We start from the raw sequence: 12,001 nt of genomic DNA on the forward strand, positions 1-12,001 counted from the left end.
ATCATCACAGCGATAGGTTGGGAGGATATAGGCTATGCACAACACCTACCAATAACATCACAGCGATAGGTTGGGAGGATATAGGCTATGCATAACACCTACGAATAGCATCACAGCGATAGGTTGGGAGGATATAGTCTATGCATTACATCTGCCAATAACATCACAGCGATAGGTTGGGAGGATATAGTCTATGCATAACATCTGCCAATAACATCACAGCGATAGGTTGGGAGGTTATAGGCTATGCATGACGCCTACCAATAACATTACAGCGATAGGTTGGGAGGATATAGGCTATGCATAACATCTGCCAATAACATTACAGCGATAGGTTGGGAGGATATAGGCTATGCATAACATCTGCCAATAACATTACAGCGATAGGTTGGAAGGATATAGGCTATGCATAACATCTGCCAATAACAGTACAACGATAGGCTGGGAGAGTATAGTCTATGCATGACATCTGCAAATAACATCACAGCGATAGGTTGGGAGGTTATAGGCTATGCATAACATCTGCCAATAACATTACATCGATAGGTTGGGAGGATATAGGCTATGCATGACATCTGCCAATAACATTACAGCGATAGGTTGGGAGGATATAGGCTATGCATGACATCTGCCAATAACATTACATCGATAGGTTGGGAGGATATAGGCTATCCATAACACCTACCAATAACATCACAGCGACAGGTTGTGAGGTTATAGGCTATCCATAACACCTACCAATAATATCACAGCGACAGGTTGGGGGATTATAGGCTATCCATAACACCTACCAATAACGTCACAGCGACAGGTTGTGAGGTTATAGGCTATCCATAACACCTACCAATAACATCAGAGCGACAGGTTGTGAGGTTATAGGCTATCCATAACACCTAACAATAACATCACAGCGACAGGTTGTGAGGTTATAGGCTATCCATAACACCTACCAATAACATCACAGCGACAGGTTGTGAGGTTATAGGCTATCCATAACACCTACCAATAACATCACAGCGACAGGTTGTGAGGTTATAGGCTATCCATAACACCTACCAATAACATCACAGCGACAGGTTGTGAGGTTATAGGCTATGCATGACATCTGCCAATAACATTACAGCGATAGGTTGGGAGGATATAGGCTATGCATGACATCTGCCAATACCATTACATCGATAGGTTGGGAGGATATAGTCTATGCATAACATCTGACATCTGCCAATAACATTACAGCGATAGGTTGGGAGGATATAGGCTATGCATAATATCTGCCAATAACATTACAGCGATAGGTTGGGAGGATATAGGCTATGCATAACATCTGCCAATAACATCACAGTGATAGGTTGGGGGGAGGAGGGGGGTTATAGGCTATGCATAACACCTACCAATAACATCACAGCGATAGGTTGGGGGGGTTATAGTCTATGCATTACACCTACCAATAGCAGCACAGCGATAGGTTGTTGCACTCTCCTCAACGCAAGCCTCGAATGGCTGGCAGGGTCTGTTTCGACATGATCCAGCAAGAATCTGTGAGAAAAGAGAGGGCACACTTGTACATGCTGTGCATATATATCAGAAAGAACCGTTCTCGAACTGTTGAGTTTAGCAGTAGTCTCTCCATAACCCTTCTTTCTCGAATTACTACACTCTTTAAAAAAAAACAAGAAAGAAACGCAAAACCCAAATGTCAATGAAAATTTGGTGTTATTCAAGGGCGTATAGATCAGCGGAAAACAAAGATACATGGATGAAATGCAAATACATATTTCATAAGAATAACAGGCATCACAGTCATTACTGCTGTCCACCATGTGGTGTTGAAATCAGTACCTCGTATGACCACTTCCAGCTGTTACCACTGACTGACACCTGGGTACAGATCGAATCATTTGTTGAATGTTTTGTTGTGGAATCCTTCTCCATTTCTCCAGCAGCATGTGGAACAACTGTTGAAGATTCTGTGGTGGATTACGACTTCGACGTACCCGCCTATCGATCAGGGCCAGAGGAGGGTATTGTTGTTGTTATTTGGTCAGGTAGTTCAAGGTGGGACGTGCTGTGTGGGGCCTGGCGTCGTCCTGTTGGAAAAGCTGCCGTTGACGGTCAACTAGGTGAAGGACGTGCGGGCGGAGAATCTGGTCGATGTATCGAGTGGCCGTCAGATTGCCTTGGACAAGCACAAGTTCCGATCTGCGGGTATATGAGATCGCTGTCCACACCATAACACTCTCTTCACCGAATCTGTCCACCTGTCTAATGCAGTTAGGAGTAAAACGTTCATGACGTCGTCTGTAGACACGCTCTCTACCATCACGTCGCCTAAGGAGATAACGGAATTCATCGCTAAACCACATGCGCCTCCAGTTTGCCAGGTTCCATGGCAGCACCGTGTTACACCATCTCACACGTCGACGTCAATGTAGTCGTGTCTAGAAGGGGACAACTTTTGGACGTTTGGCAAGTATTCCTACTTCTCGGAGACAGTTCCTGATTCTCTGATCGGACACTCTTCGGGCTCCAAACTGTTCTTGTGCTGTGTCCCGGGTGACGGTCACGTAGGCGGGGTACCCGGATGTACTGATCTTGGGTAGGTGTGGTGACTCTAGGTCTTCCCGATCTTAAACGGTCATTTGTAGAATTTGTTTGACGAAATCGATCCCACAATCAAATTATTGTGCTGGGATGAACGTTGAGGATCCTTGCCACCTCACCCTCTGATTCGACAGCTTGTAATCGTCCAATTGCCTGATTTCGATCGGCAGCATCGAGACGTCCCAGTTTCGTGTACAGTACTTGCAAAGATAGGGGATGAAACTGAGAGATACATTTGGGTGTTTTATAGTCACATTCCACGTGAGAAGCAATCGGTGTGTCTGATATTCGTGCTGCATGACATCCACGCACATCATGACAGTCCTGATTGATAAAACCGTTCAAAATCAGTCTTGGTTGCGTTTGGTCAAGCATCATCTTCTAAAACATTCTAGAATCAATGTGCCACCCTAAAAATGTGTACAAAATTGTAATTTCATTTCGCGTTGCTTTTCTTGAAGAGTGTATATAAAAACTGTTATAAAAATTGAGCATAATTATCATATGCGTCATGTACTGCAGTTATTTATTATTATATACACTGACTACATTGGAAGCACAGCGCCCAGCTAGAAACCCCTCCTCTGGTAATTAGTACCTAGCCATTGGCAATTAGTAAGTAACCTTAAAACCTATCCACTGTTAATGAGTGCACAAGCCTGAAACGTATCTGTTGCTAATTAGTACCTTACCTTGAAACTCTTCCACTGCTAATGAGTACTTAGCCCTGAAACCTCTTTATTGCTCTAAAGGAACTCTTCCTTGAAACCCCTCTTCTGCTCATTAGTACCTGACCATGTAACCCCTCTACTGCTGACTAGTACCTGACCCTGAAACCACTCTACTGCTGACTAGTACCCGACCCTGAAAGCCTTATATTAGACTGCTCACAAGCACCTGACCCTGAACACTTTACTCTGCTCATAAGTACCCGTCAATGAAACCATTCTCGTGCTAATTAGTAACGACCCTAAACCCCACCACTGCTAATTAGTACATGTATCTGAAACCCCCAAACTGCTAGCAAACTACTTACCGCGGGGAGTTGGTGTGCTTCAACATACACCTTTGTGGGCGCGTTGGATGTCTGCAAGGGATACGAGTCGTTTGCTGTGCTAGTGAAGGCTTTACATGTCCCGTCCGCGTCATTGTATGTGAACGATTTGCACTCTGATCGAGCTAAACATAATCGACCACAGTTGATCAAGGTGTTTACACTCGATATTCGCTGAAATTCGAAGGAGTCGGCAACAAATTCTTTGCCCTTGTGAACGGCTGAAACTGACAGTGATCCCTGTTGGCACAGTCCTCGGGCTTCGTGTAGGAAGATGGCAAGAACAGGGAAAAAGAACATACTATGGTAGTCCATTGTGTGGGTATGTTGACTTCAGATCGACGACCGTTCAAACTGTGCTAGAGATCTCAACACGTAATATATCATATCAACTGAGAAGCGCATTTGTGATACCATTATGTAAAGGATTGTTCCTGAATAATTCAGGGTCACAGTCGATATCCAGCTATGCGAAGCAATGTTTCCAAATGAGCTTGTTCGAATATAGTTAAGTAAGGTTCATTGATTAGTAAAATCGAAACGCATGAAACGGAGAGACAATGGTCTCGAAGTTCTCAAATGTACGTAACAAGGCGTAAAGCCAAAATCGTGGTGAAGGTACTTTAATGGCAAACATGTGGAGACCATTTAAAATTTTGATGTCATCAGTTACTACACTGTTGTAAGATGCAATTTCGTATTTTGATTTGTATCACATCTTTACCAATCTACGATGCGCAAACTCCTGGTACAGGCATCATCACTCTTTCCATTTATTCTGGATGTATGGATTATTTATTATGGATGCATGCATGCATGCAGGCAGGCAGGCAGGCAGGCAGGCAGGCACGTACGCACGCACGCACGCACGTACGTACGTATGTATGGAGGGGGGAGGCAGGTAGGCATGCAGGCGGGCAGGTAGGAAGGTATGATCACATTCTGAAATTGTTATCCAACATCAGGATCTCCATTTGAGAAAATGTCTATTTATTCCCTGATCACACCCTTGTCTTGACATAGCTGCCCTTATGTGACAGATGTTTCCTTGGCATCCATTAAATACATCAAACACTTTGATTTGAAATAGATAACTGACATATGTACTGACATCGTATTGCATTTGGGATATAGAAACAGTTTCAATTTTATTCTGTGCACTAGTGTAAGACATTAAAACTTAACTAGAGGTGACGTGACAAAGTATAACGTTTGCTGACATGGAAATATTTCGAGTTTTAGAATTGGAAATGTACACATCAGCTCCCATCTTATGTGCAGTAGAATAAGATACTAAATCTTATCTCAGATGGTTTGACATAAATGTCTTTGTGAGTTAACCTGGAAATATATCTACACAGTACATAACTTTAATGCATCCAATTCATATAAAACTATAAACACAGTCATATCTACAAATACACCAGTTTGACCCAAACACAAAGCAACCTTAAGGAGAAGCATCCTAACATAACCTCTTGATTTCCAAGAAATGCAAAACAATCTGCTTAACGGATGACGTGTACGTAATTGACTTTTATGAAAGGTAGCACCTAAGCAACTTCTTGATCAAACTGAACTTTAGATAAGAGAACTAACATAACGAGATAGGAAATCGCACTCATGAAAGTGTCACCTCAGAAGTGATATTTCCTTAGCCAGACCATGACTGAGACATAAACCGGGCAAATTAAAAGACATTAAAAAACTATTTCCAAAGAAGTAACATAATGAACTCAAAACAGCTGGAAGAACCGTCCTCGGTAAAACTAGTTAATTAACTGACTCACCACTGTCTCCATATATCATGGCTACTCATTTAGACAGACTGACATTTACTGTTTCCCAGGTGAATGCCCCCATATATCCATCGTCGGTTAGAACGATGCGTTCCCGTTTAGATAGCTTGAGTCAGTATGCGGGACGTGACCCAGTTTTAGAGATGTTCGGCTTGGACCGAACGAACGCGACGACTGTGACAGTGGCTTTAGACCCAGGCTTTGACATTTTTATGTTCCATTTCTTGAAATTGTCACAAAAGAGGTCAGGGCAGCCTTATTAGGCAACAGGAATTCTGCTTAGGGAGGGAAAAGAGGAACTATGCATAACATGATATTGCAGAAAATAAAATGTCTCTGAAAGTTTCAATATTAACTCAAAGCAAACTTGTACTTTGAATGAAATTTGAAGTCACATTTCGCAAGTGGCACGTGCTCTTTTGTGCACAAAGACACTACTCACTTTTTGCATGCATTTTCACACTTGGTGTTGAAAACAGAAGAACGGTTGTTGTGCGAAACAGCGAAACATGTTACTTTCAACCTAAACTGCGCCTACTTCATGAAACAGCTGGAGACTGGAATGCCCCAAAATGAAGAGACCACACATTCTGATGTCCATCGAAACATGATCTCATCTGTTGAGACGTTTCATCATAATGGGAACATGGACGATTTGTCCACGCGTGACGTGACGTGACGTGACGTGACGACGTCAGCACGGCAATCACATTCGGTTGATGGAATCGACTTCGGATTGCCCGTTTGACAGATCAGATTCCTGGGTTAGATACAATTCGTTCAAGGACAGTGCGAAACCGACAGATTGAGCACAATATCCGGGCCCGACAACCTGCAATACCTCCAATATTGGCTGCAATAGAAAGCAATATTCTCCTGCTCATGTTCAAGTGTCGAAATGGCCTTGCTGCTTTCTACCTAAGTCACAAGAAGTATAACCCCGTCAGATCCCTTAATGTGATCCTTTCCCGATCATCAGGACAATATAATATGGAGATCACCCTTTCCTGAAAGAGTGGATGTTTGTTGCTCAAAGACGTTAAAGGAATAGTTTGGTTCTACCGGACGCTTCGTTGTGGAATATATTATTTTTCTCATATACCTAAATGTTTTAGTAATATTATGATATATAACAATGCAGATGCAATAACGTAATGCAGATCTCCGTCAACGTGTTTGTGCTCTAAATATTTTGTACCTGTGTTCTACGTCCATGGCGGGTTTTTTAATGTCTAGTTGGTCTAGTTGGGGAAATAACTGTACGGGAGGTATATCATGAAATTATAATATCTCTAAACCTATGATACAATGAAAAATGCATGAAAACGCTCTGTATCGCTCGTGTCCTAACAATTACCGGTCTGAAATGTATTTTGTTAGAAAGCTGGTTCTACCAAATATATGGTGCTCTATGTATTCCATACTTAGCAGTAAGAAAGATGCGAGGTTAAACAGAGAATTTCAATCAAGAATAGGAACAAGGACGATTACTGTGACATTGACCTTTAACCTTGACCTTATTGCTTTACATGGTTTGTTGGAGCAGAGCCTGGTCCAGCACTCTCAAAATGATAAAACTACCAAATATATTGATAGATAGGTAAAGACTATGGTTGTCCTGACTTCTGCGAGTTAGCACTGTAACAATGGAAACGCACTAAAATTACATACTGCACGACACTTTCAAATCAATCTACATTTGGAAAACTAGAGATTCCGAGGTTTCCAAAGGTACCAAATACATGTTGCTCCGACAGACGTGTTTCAGTATTTTACAATAAATGCCACTACACTGTAAGCACGTACGTTCCTTGCTATGAAGTGTTTCAAGCTCGTTATTCGAAAGTTTCTAAAGCAGTCAGCATAGTATCTGTAGAATCACAGGCAAACTGTAGTGCAAACACGGCTACGCAACAGAAAGAAGAATGACCAGGCTGCTTCGTAAGCGTGTGGAAAGACTGGTCATTTTCTCTTTTTTGCGCAACTCTATTTGCGCTACAGTTTGCCTAAGGTTGAATCATGTTCAGTTTGCGAATCTGTCCGGCAGAGGTTGAAGACAGGGTTAACACCTCCATACAGTATATATGTATATTGTGACTTGATGCAGGACATGCTAATGCGACCAATGTAAATAAACTATCTCTTCTGTCTGTCAGCTATCATCAGCCTTAATGAACGATACAGGAGACCCCAAGGTTTTTTTTATCAACGGTATGGTGTGTCTGTGACTTTACTGGATATCATTTGTTAAATTAGCACATGGCGCCGCACTAACGGGTGCAACAAGTCATTGTCAGCACAAAGACGAAGACGTTTACAGCCAGGGAAAGGATAATCATCTAAATATACGTTAAGAAACTCAAAAGCGGTTACAAACCTTAACATGTATACAACCTGTGTATATTGATAATTATCTTAGGAAAGGTAGGATACTTTTTGAATGATAAATCTTTATTATGCTATGATTCGACATTTCAGTATAGATGATTATACCGATGTCAAGCAAGTGTGAAGTACTGCACAACAAACCGTCATATACATAATTGATAAGAAAATTATAGTGTGAGAGTCATTATTAAAAGTGGATATTGGTAACTGATGCAGTATCAACTGCAGGAAGACAACTGTACATCAGCCGGAACACAATGTACAAACTATGTTATTATGTATATAATATCAATTAGCGAATCTATGCAAGCTGGATAATCAACATGAAGAAACAATTAACTAAACCGAAGACATTATTGATGAGTCTGCCTCGTTGTTCAAATAGAAAAATAAAATGAAAATGGTTTGCAGCTTTTCCTTGCTCGGTTTTCCACTAAAATACCACGCCCAAAATGGAGAATGGGTAGATAAGTAAACATAGGTAATACATTAGGCTTTGGTGGTGGGAGATCAACCTCTTAAATCTTAAAAAAATGTCTTTTTTAATTTAAAAGCTTTCATTGAGTACAACCAAACTGACTTTTATATGCAAATATGTGTATTAAGTTCCTTCTTCAGGGCGTGATACTATAATTGTTCCAATTCCTTAACCTGGACGTGACCATACCGATCCTTCAAATTATCGACAAATTTCACTAACTAGCTACGTTTGCAAACCCATGGAACGCATGATCAGTAATTGATTAGTTTTGCACTCAGAAACCAATAATGTACTTACTGGCATACAGTGCGGTTTATGTGAGAAACAAAAGTAAAGATTTACATGATTCAGTATGACATACTAAGAAATACTTACCCAAGGAATTTCCTTTCCTCCAGAAGTGTGTATGAATGCACCCAACTAGCACTGTAAAATAATCCTGTCCCCGAGGTTTTCATATGTGAGGAACAGTAGAGGACTTAGGGATACATTCGTCAACTATGATGTTTAGTTCATCAGAAAACATTTTATGGGATCAAGTGAGTGAGTGAGTTTAATTTTACGTCGCACTCAGCAGTATTCCAGCTTTATGGCGGCGGTCTGGAAATATTCGAGTCTGGACCAGACAATCTTGTGATCAACAACATGAGCATCGATCTGCGCCACTGGGAACAATGGCATGTGTCACCAAGTCAGCGAGCCTGACCACTCGATCCCGTTAGTCGCCTCTTACGACAAGCAAAGTCGCCTTTTATGGCAAGCATGGGTTGCTGAAGGCCTGTTCTTCCCCGGGACCTTCACGGGTCCTGTGAGTAAGCATTTGTGTTATTTGACTGTAGAAATAGAAACACAAGACAAAGTTAGGTATTTTATTTTTTTTATAAAACTTTTATTTTAATGACATAGAATTACATTAAACAATTACAGTTTCTTTCATAGGCCAGTATCAATTACGTAAACTTAGAATTAAGTGTGAGCGCTTGGTTTTTCAGGTGTATGCATTCAAATTGCTGCACAGGAATGAGACCGTGCAAACTAGAACATCAGTACTTGATAATGTTATAATAAATGCCATGGTTATAGCATTGAAAACAGGGATGGTAATATTCACTTCCCCGCGAGAAAGGTCAAGCTTCTAAAATAGACCTAGCCTGTGTATACCAGGGTGAACAGTGACCTGTATACAAGTGTTCGTATTTTTTGTAACGTGAAGTGGAATGGTGGATCAATGAGGAGAAAAACGCATGAATGAAAATTTACTTAGTTTACTGCTTTGTTGGCCTGTTATGTCTTGCATAGATGAGACATGAAAAAGTGGATTCAGTGGGATTCAGTTTTAGACTCATCGTTTACTCGTTACTGGTCGTTACAGCATATGTAACCTGCATTATGTCACCAGACAAGAACATATAGTGAACCCCAGTCACTGGGATAATGGCTCTGTAAAGCATGTCTTGAACTTCGTTCTTCAAGGCCGTAAGGTCGCTTGGATCTATCTGGCATCTATGCTATTTCAACGGCACCTATATCTACATCGAGAACACACTAAACATGACATTACTCTCTGTCTGTGTATATACAACATAGCTAGTTTTACCGATTTTCAATATGTGGTCCATGGTTGTTATTGCTGAAAGCACTATTACTCTACAGTTAGAAAGAAATATCGCGCATGCAACGTCTTGACATAATAAATTTCATCTTGTTCTGGGACTCTTTCAGATTATCAGTAACAACTTCAAAACTTTCAAAAGCATTGATCCTAAATGATGAAGCATGGTCTAACAATTCAGTTCAATTCAATTCAATATTTATTCCGACAAACCACCATTGTGGTACATGAACAGTACAAATAAAATCATAACATAAAAGATAAATTGTTATGATCTCTGTATATGTTTCTTTTTTTCAGATTGTCATTGATAGTTTTTACAAATGTTGAAATATTCTTAACAACTGAATAATCATCTAAGGTGAACAGTAGTGCCATTTACTCTAATAAGTAGGGATATATTGGGATCTTATGTTGTCAAAAAAACGAACATTTAAATAGGTAGTGAAATTCGTTACAAAGATAGCAATTTCAGATTATTCTTGGTATATATTTCCAGCGGCCAGCCTCTATTGCCAACTAACGGTTCGATGTCGGAAATGATGTGCCGAGAGACGTATACAAATAATAAAAGGTATTTTTAAACGACGGCAGATGTTTGAGCAGTGTATGATAATTACCCTTTGAACTCACATAGATATGTTCCCTCCATTTCTTTATAAAATGATCTTTAAGAGCTGTTTCGACCATTGAGACTAGCCACTGTTTACAAACACAACTAGGGTTATCAAATACATAAGATAAGCCCGAACTGTTTAAAACACTTTTTATGGGATATCCATACGTTATTATTACGGAGATTAAGATAGCTGTCTAATTTGAAGAGTTGAAATACACGCGATGACAACCTATACGGGGAAGATGTGCTTTCTAGATTATACCAAAATGTGATCATCCTTTTAGCGATTGTACAGTTCACAGGAAAACGACCTAGCTCGCCCTAAACCATTAGGGTTTAGGGGTTGATAACCGTAGGCCAGTAGCAAACTTTAAGATGAAACTTTTCAATATTTACAGTATTTTTATACCTCCAAATATATTTCAGGCCTAAATGTATCAATATTTTTCGAGCTGTTCTCAGCAGTCTCATATATATGTAAACACAAACACAGACACACATACATATATGTGTGTGTGCGTGTGTGTGTGTCTGAAGTACTATACCATTTTCAACAAAAAGTAGGGTGTTTTTGATTTACAACATTGATGAAACGCAAGGAGGAAACACATGATGAAGAGAAATTAAGAGAAATGTGATGATCATGACAATTTATTCAATTCCCTTGGAAATGCTTCATCTGTATGGATATATAATATCTGTTCTCATATGCATTGGCATTGGCCGGTGGTATGTTCGCAAAATGGAATATCACCTTTTCTTAATTTCATAATTGTATATTAAGAGGGCGTTAAACAGGACATCGATATAATGGGAACCATGTCACATTAATGAGTCTTGTCTCAAATATACATCAAATATTTGCCTAATCACAAACAAATCTAAATACGGAGTTGTAGTTTCCAAACTATCGATATAACTGGAGAACGATGTTAGGCTGCAAAAATTTAACTCTTTTAATGATGACGATAGACAGCTGAATGGACACTATAATATACGTAGACTTGAGAGTACTCTTCGGATGAAAGGAATATTATATCTAGAAACTACACGACAACAGTTATGGATCGAATAGTTTCAGTTATATGTACATATGAAAATTACCTAAGCAACACCTAATTCATAGACCTATAACTCTGTGAATGATTTATTGACATATGTTGTATTAAATGATGTTGTGTGGATATATTCAATGTACGTGCATCGGTGCAATGCACGTGGAATGTCAAACCCAATATATTGTGGAAATCAGTGTTTTACTGATAACATATCTCTTCTTTCAGTCAGGATTGCATATTCAGTACCATAATTGTTATGAAACGTCCTTACGTTGTCAGAAGCTACAACATTGGAAAGTATTGGCATAAGAAATGCAGGAGACAAATTGGACATCAAGTTCGACGAAATCCTTTCCTCATTTCAAGATTCTGAAACAAACACAGCGTTA

Source organism: Haliotis asinina, chromosome 3 (genome assembly GCF_037392515.1).
Source record: "Haliotis asinina isolate JCU_RB_2024 chromosome 3, JCU_Hal_asi_v2, whole genome shotgun sequence".
Classification (NCBI taxonomy): domain Eukaryota; kingdom Metazoa; phylum Mollusca; class Gastropoda; order Lepetellida; family Haliotidae; genus Haliotis; species Haliotis asinina.